A 12,513-nucleotide genomic window follows, 5' to 3' on the forward strand; every position below is an offset into this window, starting at 1 on the left:
AAAAAAGATAATATTGTCGACTTATTTCAGTTGATCCATTATTTGATCTATCAAAAAAAGGTTAGTTATAGATTGGTTGGTATAAGATTTGTGTGTTTCGTTGTTTAATTCGTCAACATAAATGGAAATCTGCTAATTGATTCCCAAATATAAAAAAGAAAATATGACAAACATGCTTGAAAAATAGAATGTAACCTAGTGTAACCTAGAAAAAAAAAATATCATGTCATCATCATCATCTACATCTAGTGTAACCTACATTAATTTTATACTATTTTTTTTTTAAATTGAATATTGTGGCATAAACTAAGCTCTCTAGCAACCATGATATTTGCATCAATTACATGCTAAGAATAGCAACTCTTAATGCAATAAGTGAGTGGGAAGAATGGTAAATAAGTAGAAAGAAAACATATTTTCTACCCATTTTTATTTATTTATTTATGTTGGTTAAATTATTATTTTTATATCTATCACTACAAGAAAATATATTTAAAATAGAAACCAATTTTAGAAAAAAAAAAGTTACTATAGTGACTAAATTATAGACCATTTTAAAAACTAAAAAATTATTAATTTCTAAATTAATTTTTATTATTGATAAATAGTTTCTAAATTGGAATATAATTAATTACACCAAAGTTTTTACACTAGTTATTCTTCATCATTGTGAATGAATAATTTTTTTTTTCTAAAATAAAATCGTTTAAATATTTTTTATAATAATGTTATTGGTGTATTAGGTGTGAATCCAAGTAAAGTCCTTTTCTAGACATCATAATCTATTCTTATCCATTTCAAGTGTAAAATTGCAATCTATGTTTGTTTGGAATCGATGTAACATGTGGGTACGAAATAGTAATGGACTATACTATTATGCCAAAATGCATCTAACCCAATTCATATAGGCTTCTATTATAAACAAAAAATCATCTTTGAAAAGGAATATGAAACTGGCTATTATTTGGGGTAGTGGAATCATATGAATAATACAACTTTTAGAAATGATATAGTGAACCCACATAAGATTTTCACAATAGCACAACTACAATGTTAGGTATCCTAAGACGAGTTTTTCTTTTTCAAACTAGTACTTATGTCCACTTTAATGTTTTGAAATTTATTCGATTAGGGGGTATTTATTTGTATATAAAATTTAGTTTGTATATGTGTCAATTATTTTTGTTACTATATATATAAAAAAAATGTAGATACATGAACATTTCTGTGTTTTCAAGTAATAAGGAACATTTTTTAAGAATAAAATACTTCTCCTCCATGAATGAGTATTGTTGTGAAACGTGGTAAACTTGGCAACTGAATATGATCGAAACCCAGAATCATGTGTAGGTTTTGTTTTAATATGAACTGAGTATTGTAGCAATATAACTGATAGTGTGATCTGCTTCACATAAAAAAGCTAGTGGGTCATAGGTAATGGAAAATTATCATATGAAAATCATGTTTTGTAGGGTTACGTGTTTCACCTCTTTTCAAGAGACCAGAAAAATGATGGCTCTGTGTTTTTCATGCTGTTTTGGGTGTTACATTGGGTGTTCAAATATGTATATATGTATTGGTGTCTCTTGAGTTGAAATCTTTTTGTGTTAGTTTAAATTATTATCAATCCTTTTAAAAAGAATGAAAACTTAAATAGTGTATATGAAAGAATATTTTCTGTTTTATTCAATCTGTCTTTTATCTATAATAATGATACATGTATATAACTATAGCATTAGAACCGTACAGAACCGTACAGATTCTTTTTCTAACATAACATCTATAATTAAGACTAATTATAGACCCATTAATAGTGATTATATTCCTATAATTAAGTCTAATTATAGACTCATTAATAGTGATTATATTCCTGTAATTAAGTCTAATTAAGTCTAATAATGATTTTGTCCGGTAATATCGCCTCAAGTTGGAGCATGTAAGTCTTGAATGCCCAACTTGACCAAGATGGCTCCAAACTTTTTAGCACCGAGAGTTTTGGTGAAAATGTCAGCTAGTTGTGTATGTGTGGGCACATGGGATGGAAGAAGGCGTTTGTGAATGATTTCATCTCGAACAAGGTGGCAGTCAACTTCTTCAATGTGTTTGGTGCGTTCGTGGAAGACCGGCTTTTTAGCAATGTGAAGTGCTGCTTGACTATCACAATAAAGACGAATTGGGTCAGGATGAGGAACATGTAGAGAAGCGAGAATGTCTTTAATCCACTTTAATTCTCGGGTGGTCTTAGCCATTGATCGATATTCAGCCTCAGCAGAGGAGGCAGAAACCGTTTGTTGTTTCTGGGTTTTCCAAGAGATTGGGGAAGTGCCGAGTTGAATAAACCATCCGGTGAGAGATTTCCGTGTCAGTGGACAACTTGCCCAATCAGAATCGCACCACCCAAAGAGTTGTAAGTTGTTCTCTCGAGGTAGGAGTATTCCTTGTCCAAGATGCCCCTTTAAATATCGAACAACACGAAGAGCAGCTTGCTAATGCTCGGAGCGTGGATTTTGCATAAATTGAGATAAAGCTTGGACACTGTAGGCAAGGTCAGGTCGAGTGAAACACAGATAAATTAACCTCCCAACAAGTCTACGATAAGTAGCCGGGTCAGAAAGAAAAGAAGGAGCTCAATTTGTGATTTTCTTCACATGGTGTAGTGGCGGGCTTCGCACCCAACAATCCGACTTCAGTAATGATATCTAAGGCATATTTCCTCTAACAAAGGAAGATTCCGTTGGGGGAGCGAGCAACTTCAACCCCAGGAAGTACTTGAGGCGGCCTAAATCTTTCATATGAAAGCATTGATTTAAGTAGCCTTTAAAACATTGGATGGCAGTACCATTATTCCCTGCAATCACAAGATCATCAACGTAGACTAGCACAACCAACCGTATGTCATTATTATTGAGAGTAAACAGGGAATGATCCTTCGGGGATTGTTGGAAGCCGTAACGAGTGAGAGAAGAAGATAGTTTAGCAAACCAACACCTGGGGGCCTGTCGGAGGCCATATAGAGACTTTTGAAGCTTGCACACTGCCCCTGGTTGAGATTCTTGGAAGCCAGGAGGGAGTTTCATATAAACCTCATCATCAAGATCACCATGGAGAAACGCATTGTGAACGTCCATCTGATGAAGCTCCCAATCTTTTGCGGCTGCTACTGCTAGAGTTGTGCGAATGGTTACCGTCTTTACGACAGGAGAAAACGTCTCGTTGTAATCCAAACCCTCCACTTGATGATTGCCAAGAATTACCAATCGAGCCTTGAATCTTTCAATTGTTCCATCCGAGTTGTATTTGATTTTGTAGATCCATTTACACCCAAGTGCCTTCTTTCCAGGAGGGAGAGCGGTGAGTTTCCAGGTGTCATTGAGTTCGAGAGCATGAATCTCCTGTGCCATAGCATCACGCCACCGGGGTTCTCGGACCACTTGAGAAAAGAACAGGGGTTCCTGCTCGGTGTGTAAAGAGGCAAGAAAACTTTGATGATGTTTAGAAAAGGAATCACAATTCACAAAATCATGTATAGGATACGAAACACCTGAGGATTCTGTTGAAGGAGGTGACGGAACAGAGGGGCTTGACGGTATCGTGGTGGCTGCGACAAAATCGCGTAACCGTACGGAAGGCAGCTTCGCACGATGCCCTCGCCCAAGGGGAACCGCGGCCGTCAGCGGTGGTGAAGAAACCGACGGCGCCGTCTCCGTCGGATGCGGCGGTGGATCCGCGGGTAGCGTCGAGGCTTCTATACACGGATCGGAGTCGTTGATAGTGTGGTCGAAGTCATCTGTGAGGGTAGCATCCTCCTTGGCTGGGATGGGAGATGCAATGGGTTGGTTGATGATGCATTCATCTAGGTTTGAGGAGGCAACTTCATGAAGAAAATGTGGGTCCGTTCCAGTTTCTAAAGAGTTGGCAATAATTGGGTTTTGCAATGGTGGTGCAGTGTCCATCTTTTTGGCTTCAAAATATGGAATTTATTTTCGAAAAAATGTACATCACGAGAGACAAAGAAAGTTTCTGTTTCCAAATCAAATAATTTCCATCCTTTTTGGCCATATGGATAACACACATTTTCGGCTACGACTATCAAATTTATCCCGCTGTCTATTTTGATTATGAGCATAACATAATGAATCAAATACTCGTAAGTGCGCGTAACTGGGTACACATCCATGGATCACTTCATAAGGGGTTTTTCCTTTTAGAATGGAGGATTGTGTGAGATTGATTAAGTAGCCTGCAGTCAAAACGCATTCCCCCCAAAATTTAATGGGAAGATTGCCTTGAAACCGTAATGACCGAGCAACATTCAGAATATGCCGATGCTTGCGTTCGACGCGTCCATTTTGTTGGGGGGTCCCGACACAGGAAGTTTGGTGAAGGATACCTTGTTGAATGAAATATTGTTTTAGACACATGAATTTGGTTCCATTGTCAGAGCGAACCATTTTAACACATTTGTTGTATTGCCTCTCAACGAGTGTGAAATTTTTTTTCAAAGTCACTGATACCTCTGTTTTTTCTTTTAACAAATAGATCCAAACTGCCCGTGAACAATCATCCACAATTATCAAAAAATATGAAGCACCACAGGATGAAGGAGTTTTATAAGGACCCCATAAGTCACAATGAATTAAATCAAAAATATTCAAAGCTTGATGTGCACTTAAGAAAAACTTATCTCTCGTTTGTTTCGATTTTTCACAAACTTCACAAACTTTATTCAACTCATCACGAGTACATTTCTCACTTATATCAGGAAGCATTTGCACAATCTTAAATGACGGATGTCCTAATCTTTGGTGCCAAAGTGCTAGTTGATTTTCCATCTTGACATGACATGCTTGAGTCTTCCGTACCCCACGATACCAATAAAGCCCATCTTTCCGTTCACCTGCTTCAATCAGCGTCCTCGAAGTGCGGTCCTGTATAATACACAATTTATCAGTGAATGTTACAACACAATTTTCTTCATCCGTCAATTGAGGTACTGAAAGTAAATTGCATTTTAATTTGGGAACATAAAGGACATTTTTCAATTCAAGTCCTTCTTCAAGAGTCACTGTTCCCTGTTCGCAAGCTAGAACACCATCGGGTAACCCTACGGGGCACCCTTGTATAGTTTCCTTTTCACTCAAATTTTCCAGTGACCCGGTCATATGGTTTGATGCCCCACTGTCAATAATCCACAAATCCCAAATGCTCTTACCAGTCATTTTCTCTGATTCATTTGATTTTTGTTTGCTGATCATATCAACCAGTACCTTCCATTGTTCATTGGTCAAACCTGCCATCTCAAGTTTCTTGTCGTCATTGTTGGCTTGACTGTTGCTTCCACTAGCGTGTGCCACATTTGCACGTGTCGGGTTACCTTTGTTTCGCATCCCTTGGCGTCCCCTGCCGTTCCATTTGCCTTCACTTTTTGTCTGTCACCCCACCATTCGGGATATCCGATCAATTGGAAGCATCCCTTCATGTCGTGACCATTTTTACCGCAATGACTGCACGTCATTAATTTTTCTACCATATCTCCACGTCCTTTTTCTTTGTAGTTGGCCTGCATCGCGAGACCCACGACCAACCCCCTTTCTTCCGTTGATTTGGCCATCATTCTCACTCTTTCTTCTTGTACCAACATAGCATATACCCGGTTCAGAGACGGCAATGGGTCTGAGGCCAGAATGTTTGATCTTATTGTCCCGTAGCTTGCGTCATCCAACCCCATAAGGAGTTGATGAACCTTCTCCTCCTCCCTTCGTTTTTCCAACTGAGCACCAATCCCACACTTGCATCCACCACACGTACAAGATGGAATTTTGTCACTGTTAGCAAGCTCATCCCAAAGGACCTTCAATTTTCCAAAGTAAGTTGCCACCACCATTCCCTCCTGCTTGCATCTTGACAAGTCCGACCTTAGTTGTTGAATTCTAGGTCCATTCACGACCGAGAATCTTTCTTTAATGTCTTCCCACAAGTTATGTGCAGTCTCAGAATATGCTACTGTGGATCGTAAGCTTGGTTCAATGGTGTTTAGAATCCAAGAGACAATCATGGACTGCACGGTCCACCAATCTTCAAGGTCGGGTGCCTCATCCTCTGGTTGGATATGTGTTCCATCAATGAAGCCCCATTTTCTCCGGGCACGAGATCTTTACTGCTCTTGCCCATTCGTCGTAATTTTCTCCGCGCAATTGGACTTGCGTGATTATGTTTCCGGGATTGTCACTCGCGTTGAGATCATATGGCGAGTAGGTCTTCTTAGCACCTCCTCCTTCGTGCTCTGCTTTGTTGGCATTATTCTTTTCTGGTGCATCTGCCATGGTTGTGCACCGTTGCCTTTGCTTTGTGTTTGTCGGGTATCAGAGTTTTGTGCTCTTATACCATGAAAGAATATTTTCTGTTTTATTCAATCTGTCTTTCATCTATAGCAATGATACATATATATAACCATAGCATTAGAACCGTACAGATTCTTTTTCTGACATAACATCTGTAATTAAAACTAATTATAGACCCATTAATAGTGATTATATTCCTATAATTAAGTCTAATTATAGACTCATTAATAGTGATTATATTCCTGTAATTAAGTCTAATTAAGTCTAATAATGATTTTGTCCGGTAATAGTATAAATATTAACAGCTAATATCTATAATTTTGTCAATGTTTTATTTTCCCATCTAAATAATTTGAATATAAATGTATATCTTTCACTTTTTTTAATTTTTTAATATGTAAATAAATAAAAACTGATTGTGTGTTTGGAAATTTTCCTTTCTTTACTTTCCTTTAGAAGTTGTTTATTATTTTAATATATTAGATTATTAATTGTGAAAAGTTGGTTTTATTTTTAAATTTTTTTAAAATAATTTTAAATGAAGTATATCTGTTTTTTTTTAAATAACACTATGTATTCTCTTATATTCCTTTCCGTCACATACTTCTCTTCTAATATAGCATGTGAGAGAGAAGTTTCATGACTTGAGTGTGTGAGAGAGTTGATGAGAAAATTCGTTATATTCAGCATTCCTCAGTATGAAGATAATTTTATTTTTTTTTAGTTTTGTACTCTATTTATGCACCTAGCTGGTTTTCTTTATGATTTTTGTGACTTTCAAAAAAATTTAAAAAATAAGCTAATGAAAAAAAAGTCACCATCAGTAATCACAAAATTTATCACAACAATCAACATTCTCTACCAGCATCTACTTAAAAATAAAGAAGAAAATACCATATTTTTCACTATACTTTAAAAAAAAATACTTTAGAAAAGGATATGGAGGTGGATCAAGAAGTTATATAATCCAATGAGAATTTGACATCAATGTATTAAATCTAGTTTAGCTTTTGGACCTTTTAATAGAAAAAAATAGACATATTGAGCTGATAATCTTAGAATTATTGATAGATTGGTTGTATTAATTAATTTGATAACATCATGAAACTACGTGGCTTTGAAAATTTGGAAACTATGTAAGATGGTGTTTAATTTCTACGGGTGTCACTGTCTTAAAGTGGTTATTGTTGAGTTGCGTATTCACATTGTTACAAATATAATACATTCGCACATCCTTTGTGTTTTCTTCCCTAAAAACAACTCTTAAACATTACATCACGCATGCTCTTACCCTTTCCTTCAAACACTTTTACATAATTAATCACTTCCTTTTTCTCATTCTAAACTTTATAATATATATTATATATATTGTTTACCTTCATTATTATTATTTTATAACTTTATGGAAACTTTCAAATCATTCACATTATTTCATAATAAATTACATCACAAACTACTTACTCTTTATTATATATATAATTCACAAAATTGGTATAAAGCTTACTTTACTTTTTGATGTACAATTTAGAAAGAAAATGTGTGTAAAATTTGCCTCTTGTAAGTTGACCAATAAAGTTCATGAGAAAGTAACAAATGAGAATAGGAAAAACACACTACTGATAATAAAATACTGATAATAAAAGGAGATGTTTTTCAGTAAAGAATAGATGAAAAATATAAAGGAGAAGAACATTCATAAAGAATATAAAATTTATAAAATAGAAAAAAAAAACTCTAAGATTTATCTAAAACTGTCTTAAAAATTGTATATAAAAAATAGTTTATTTTTATATGTTGTTATAGATATTATTGATCATTACTCTTTTCAGTTATTTAATCAGAAAATTGTAACCTTAAAAATGTTATTGTTGAAATGTTTAGTAAATTTAAGATAGTATAAAACTTCATATAGATTTAACCTATAGTTGACGAAAAATGTAAATCAATGAATTCTACTAATGAAATCTAATGTTCAAGGAATTAAAAAAAAAACCTTTTTATGTAAATATATTAAAAAAAAATAAGTATGTTTTTAGTATGTAGTTGAATCCTCATTTTAAAAAGTTATTTAAGACATTCTTAAAAACAAACAATGTTAATAATTTTGTCATATGAAAATATATGATATGAGAAAGTAACATGTACTTCTATTACGTCCTACAAGAAAATCATCAAATAAAAATCATTTTTAGAGACTAAAATAATTAGTTGCAATAGTAACTAAATTAGATATCATTTTAAAAACAAAAAAAAATTATTTTTAAATTAATTTCTATTATTCTTAAATAGTTTCTTTTATCTAATTAGCTACCAAGGTTTTAACTACCAATTCTAAATACTAAGATTCTAAATGAGTTTAAGTTTCAAATTGAACAAAAATAAATAAAATAACAGAAAATCAAATAAAAAGTAATATACATATTTCTTCATAAAATTATACTTGAAAAATGTACTATGCATTGTAAATATTAAAATTCTAAATGTGAGTTTGAGTTGCATAATTAAATATGATAGACAAATAAAAAAAACTTACAAATTCATTCACTTAAATTTTAGTCTTGGATTGAAAGTTAAACCATTTTTTATTAATTACTTTGTGTTGTAATGTGAAACAGTAAAAAATATTATAAATATGAAATGTACAAAATTGGAGGAATACAAATAAAAGGTTGGAATGAATTTAAAACGACAGCATTTTGAGCCGTCTTTTCTTTTGAGCTGGGAAAAGAAAGCAAGGAAAATGTTTTAGGCCGCTTTTACATTTTTGGCCACCTCACCGAGGATTTCCCGGGTTCAACGAAGACATTGTCCGAGGAAAGTATTTTAGGTTCACGAATGTCACTTTTACGTTAAATCATTTTAAAAATCAGTTCCAACAGTCTCAGGAGGAGCCACCATCCTAATTAAAAAAAATTTACTTCCACTCACTTTTCTTTCAATATTTAAATCAAAACGGTTATAATGCCACCATCTTCTAACAACTTATCCCATCTTATTTTTATTATTTACCAAGTTATACTTATTTTTAATAAAATACTTTTACCTACAAATATTTTATAACAATTTTAACTTCAAAAATATTTCATTTAATACTTTTTTAAGGATTTATATTAGTTATTTTACCTTATTCGTGTACTGGTATGGACCGAGCTGACCAAACCTTGCACGGACGTGCAGGTCGACCGACACACTTAAACCATTAACGCTCAAATCAAGGTCAGTAAAGTTAAACTACCATTAAGAACTAGGTACTACGCTCGTAAGTATGATTTATTCCACTAATCCAACCCAATAAAGGAAGTCTATTAAAATAATATAAATAGCGCACATCCCAAGAACAAGGTACGTCATTATCATTGTACACCTTCGAGTGTTGAATCCTCTCTTTATGACTTGTCGGAGTGCCTTCTGCAGGTACCTCCATTCGGCATTCACCGAGACCTAAAAAAGAATCATATTGAAACTATAAGGCCCTGTTTGGATCAAGGTGGGGATTTGTGAGGAGGGGAGGGAGTGGATTTGTGAGGATTAGAGAGGATGTGTGAGAATATGTGAGGTTGTTTGGATTGAGGAATGATAGAGTGGATTTGTGAGGATGGTTTATTGTAAGTTTACAAATTTGCCCTTGTTATTAAAAAAGATTTGAATAATGAATTATGATTTTGTGTGTGTAGGTTTGAATTAATTAATTTTTTTAATATATAATATTCATAATTACTTATATTTTATAATAAAAAATTTAAAAATATAACAGAAAATATTTTTGTGTTAAATTGAAATAAAATTATTAAATATATTAAAATTTATGAAAATAATATTTATTATTATATTCATTTATTATTTTATATAACTATATATATTTGAAATAAAATTATTAAATATATTAAAATTTATGAAAATAATATTTATTATTATATTCATTTATTATTTTATATAACTATATTTTTTTTTTAATATTATAAATTTTATTATTTTATTGTTTTCATTATTTATAATTGTATGTTGTTATTAATAGTATAATTAAATATTTTTGAAATTATAAATAAATTTATGTAATATTTAATTTTGATATTGTAATAAAATGCATGTCTAAGGGTATTTTGGTAAAATACAATCATCTACATAAATCCCCACAAATCTCTTCATTTTGTGAAGAATGGAAAAAATCACCCACCCTCTCCCCCATCCACTCCCCCACCCTCAAACACAAAAAAAATACCCCCACCCTCCTTCCCATGTAAACAAACACACCCTAATCTACCCAAAAGAAGGAAAGAGACAAAACTATTTTATAGTTCTCTATGTCTCATCTCCTTAATAGAAACAATTTTGATAAAATTCTGAAATTTTAAAATAGGAGAAATTTCCGCATGACTTTCATAATTAAAATACAATGAGAGAAATTCATTTAAACAAAGTTATTACTTTTAACTAGTGCAAAAGAAATCATTAATTAGTAAAAAAAATTATGTGCGTCCCTATTTTTATATTGGTTGTTGAAAAAATTAACATAAAAAAATTGGTAATAACATAATTAAAATTTAGATTAGCTTTTCTACATCTTTTGTATTTGAATAAATGTAAAAAAAAAAAAAAAAAACTCTTTTAGATTGATATTATATTTTAGTTTTTTTACGTCTATTCAAATACAATAAATATAAAAAATCTTTTTTAAAATCTTTTTAAAGTATCATTTCCTTTACTCACATATTTTTTTATATTTTTTATATTCTTTTTGTTGCAATAATTTGTTACACCACCTATACAACCTCTTATATTTTGTTACACCATTTTTTCCTTTATACAATGTTGACATTTGTCTAAATTAGAGATAAACAATAATTTTTAATTGTTAGTTATATATTAAGATTTATTTTTCTTTAATTTAAAGTATATGAGAAAAACATTATCTATTTATTTCAAAAATATGTTATAAAACATAGACAATTATATGTAAAACTTATTAAGATGTAGGTACTTCAGACTACATTTATTAAAATAGGGGTACTTCAAAAGCAATACTTTGTGTACTTTAGACAATCCTTTTAAAAAAGTGAGTGTTCTAAACAACATTTTAGGTCACATTTTTAAATTGTGGGTAATTTAGACAACATTTATTACATGTTAACTTTAATATATCATATAGATAGATATGAATAGATAGATATGAAGACATGATTATACCAAAAATTAAGTTTGTAAATCATTGCTTATTTAAACAATGTTTTTTTAAATGTTGTCTTTAGAATATGCCGATTAAAAAATAAATTTTTATTTAAAAGTGGTCATAGACATATAAATGTGGCCTAAAAATAAAAATTACAACCATTTTTTTTCAAATATGACTTATGAATCACTATAATAAAAATAATAATAATAATATTATTATTATCAATAACAACAATAATATTAATATTAATAATATATTATTATTTAATATTATTACTAATAATATTAATATCATTACTAATAATATTAATATTAAATATAAAAATTATTAATACTATTAATAATAATCATAATAATAATTATAATGTGAAAATAATGTGGTATAGTGATTATAAATGTTATATTTAATCATGGATTCGATTTATTTGTGTTTGTTTTTTATATAAATTTTCTTATTTTTAGTTGAAGTAAAACTTTCAATTTATATTTAAATTTGTAACATATGTGAGTTTTTTTTCTAAATAGACATAAATATTGTTCTACTAGAACGGGATTGAAATCAAGAGCACGATTTAAGTTGCTCCTTTTCTCTGTCGCCTCAGTCGGTCAATCTGCACTCCTATATCTCTCTAAGCAAGTTCTTTACTCTCCTCCTTCTGCTTCTCGGACAGAGTCCAAACTCGGATGTTATCTATAGAAGACACTTCGATGCTCAAGTCAGATTTAGTATTCGACACTCGGTATTCTGAGTACGGTATAATGATGTACTTAGTTCTAAGATTTTGTGCCTATTTATATGGTTATTATGAGTATTTTCTTATTGGACCAGATTATGGAGCTGAGTCATGTTTAGAAGTGTATTACCTATCTCTTAATTGTTGATTAACCTCACTAATCTTACTTAAGCGTAAGGGTCTTTGTGATGTTGGTCGATATAATAACCGGGTACCGAAACATAGTTTCGGTGTTGTGAACCCTACCATTACAAATATATAAAAAATTT

This window comes from Phaseolus vulgaris, chromosome 5 (genome assembly GCF_000499845.2).
Source record: "Phaseolus vulgaris cultivar G19833 chromosome 5, P. vulgaris v2.0, whole genome shotgun sequence".
Taxonomy (NCBI): Eukaryota; Viridiplantae; Streptophyta; class Magnoliopsida; order Fabales; family Fabaceae; genus Phaseolus; species Phaseolus vulgaris.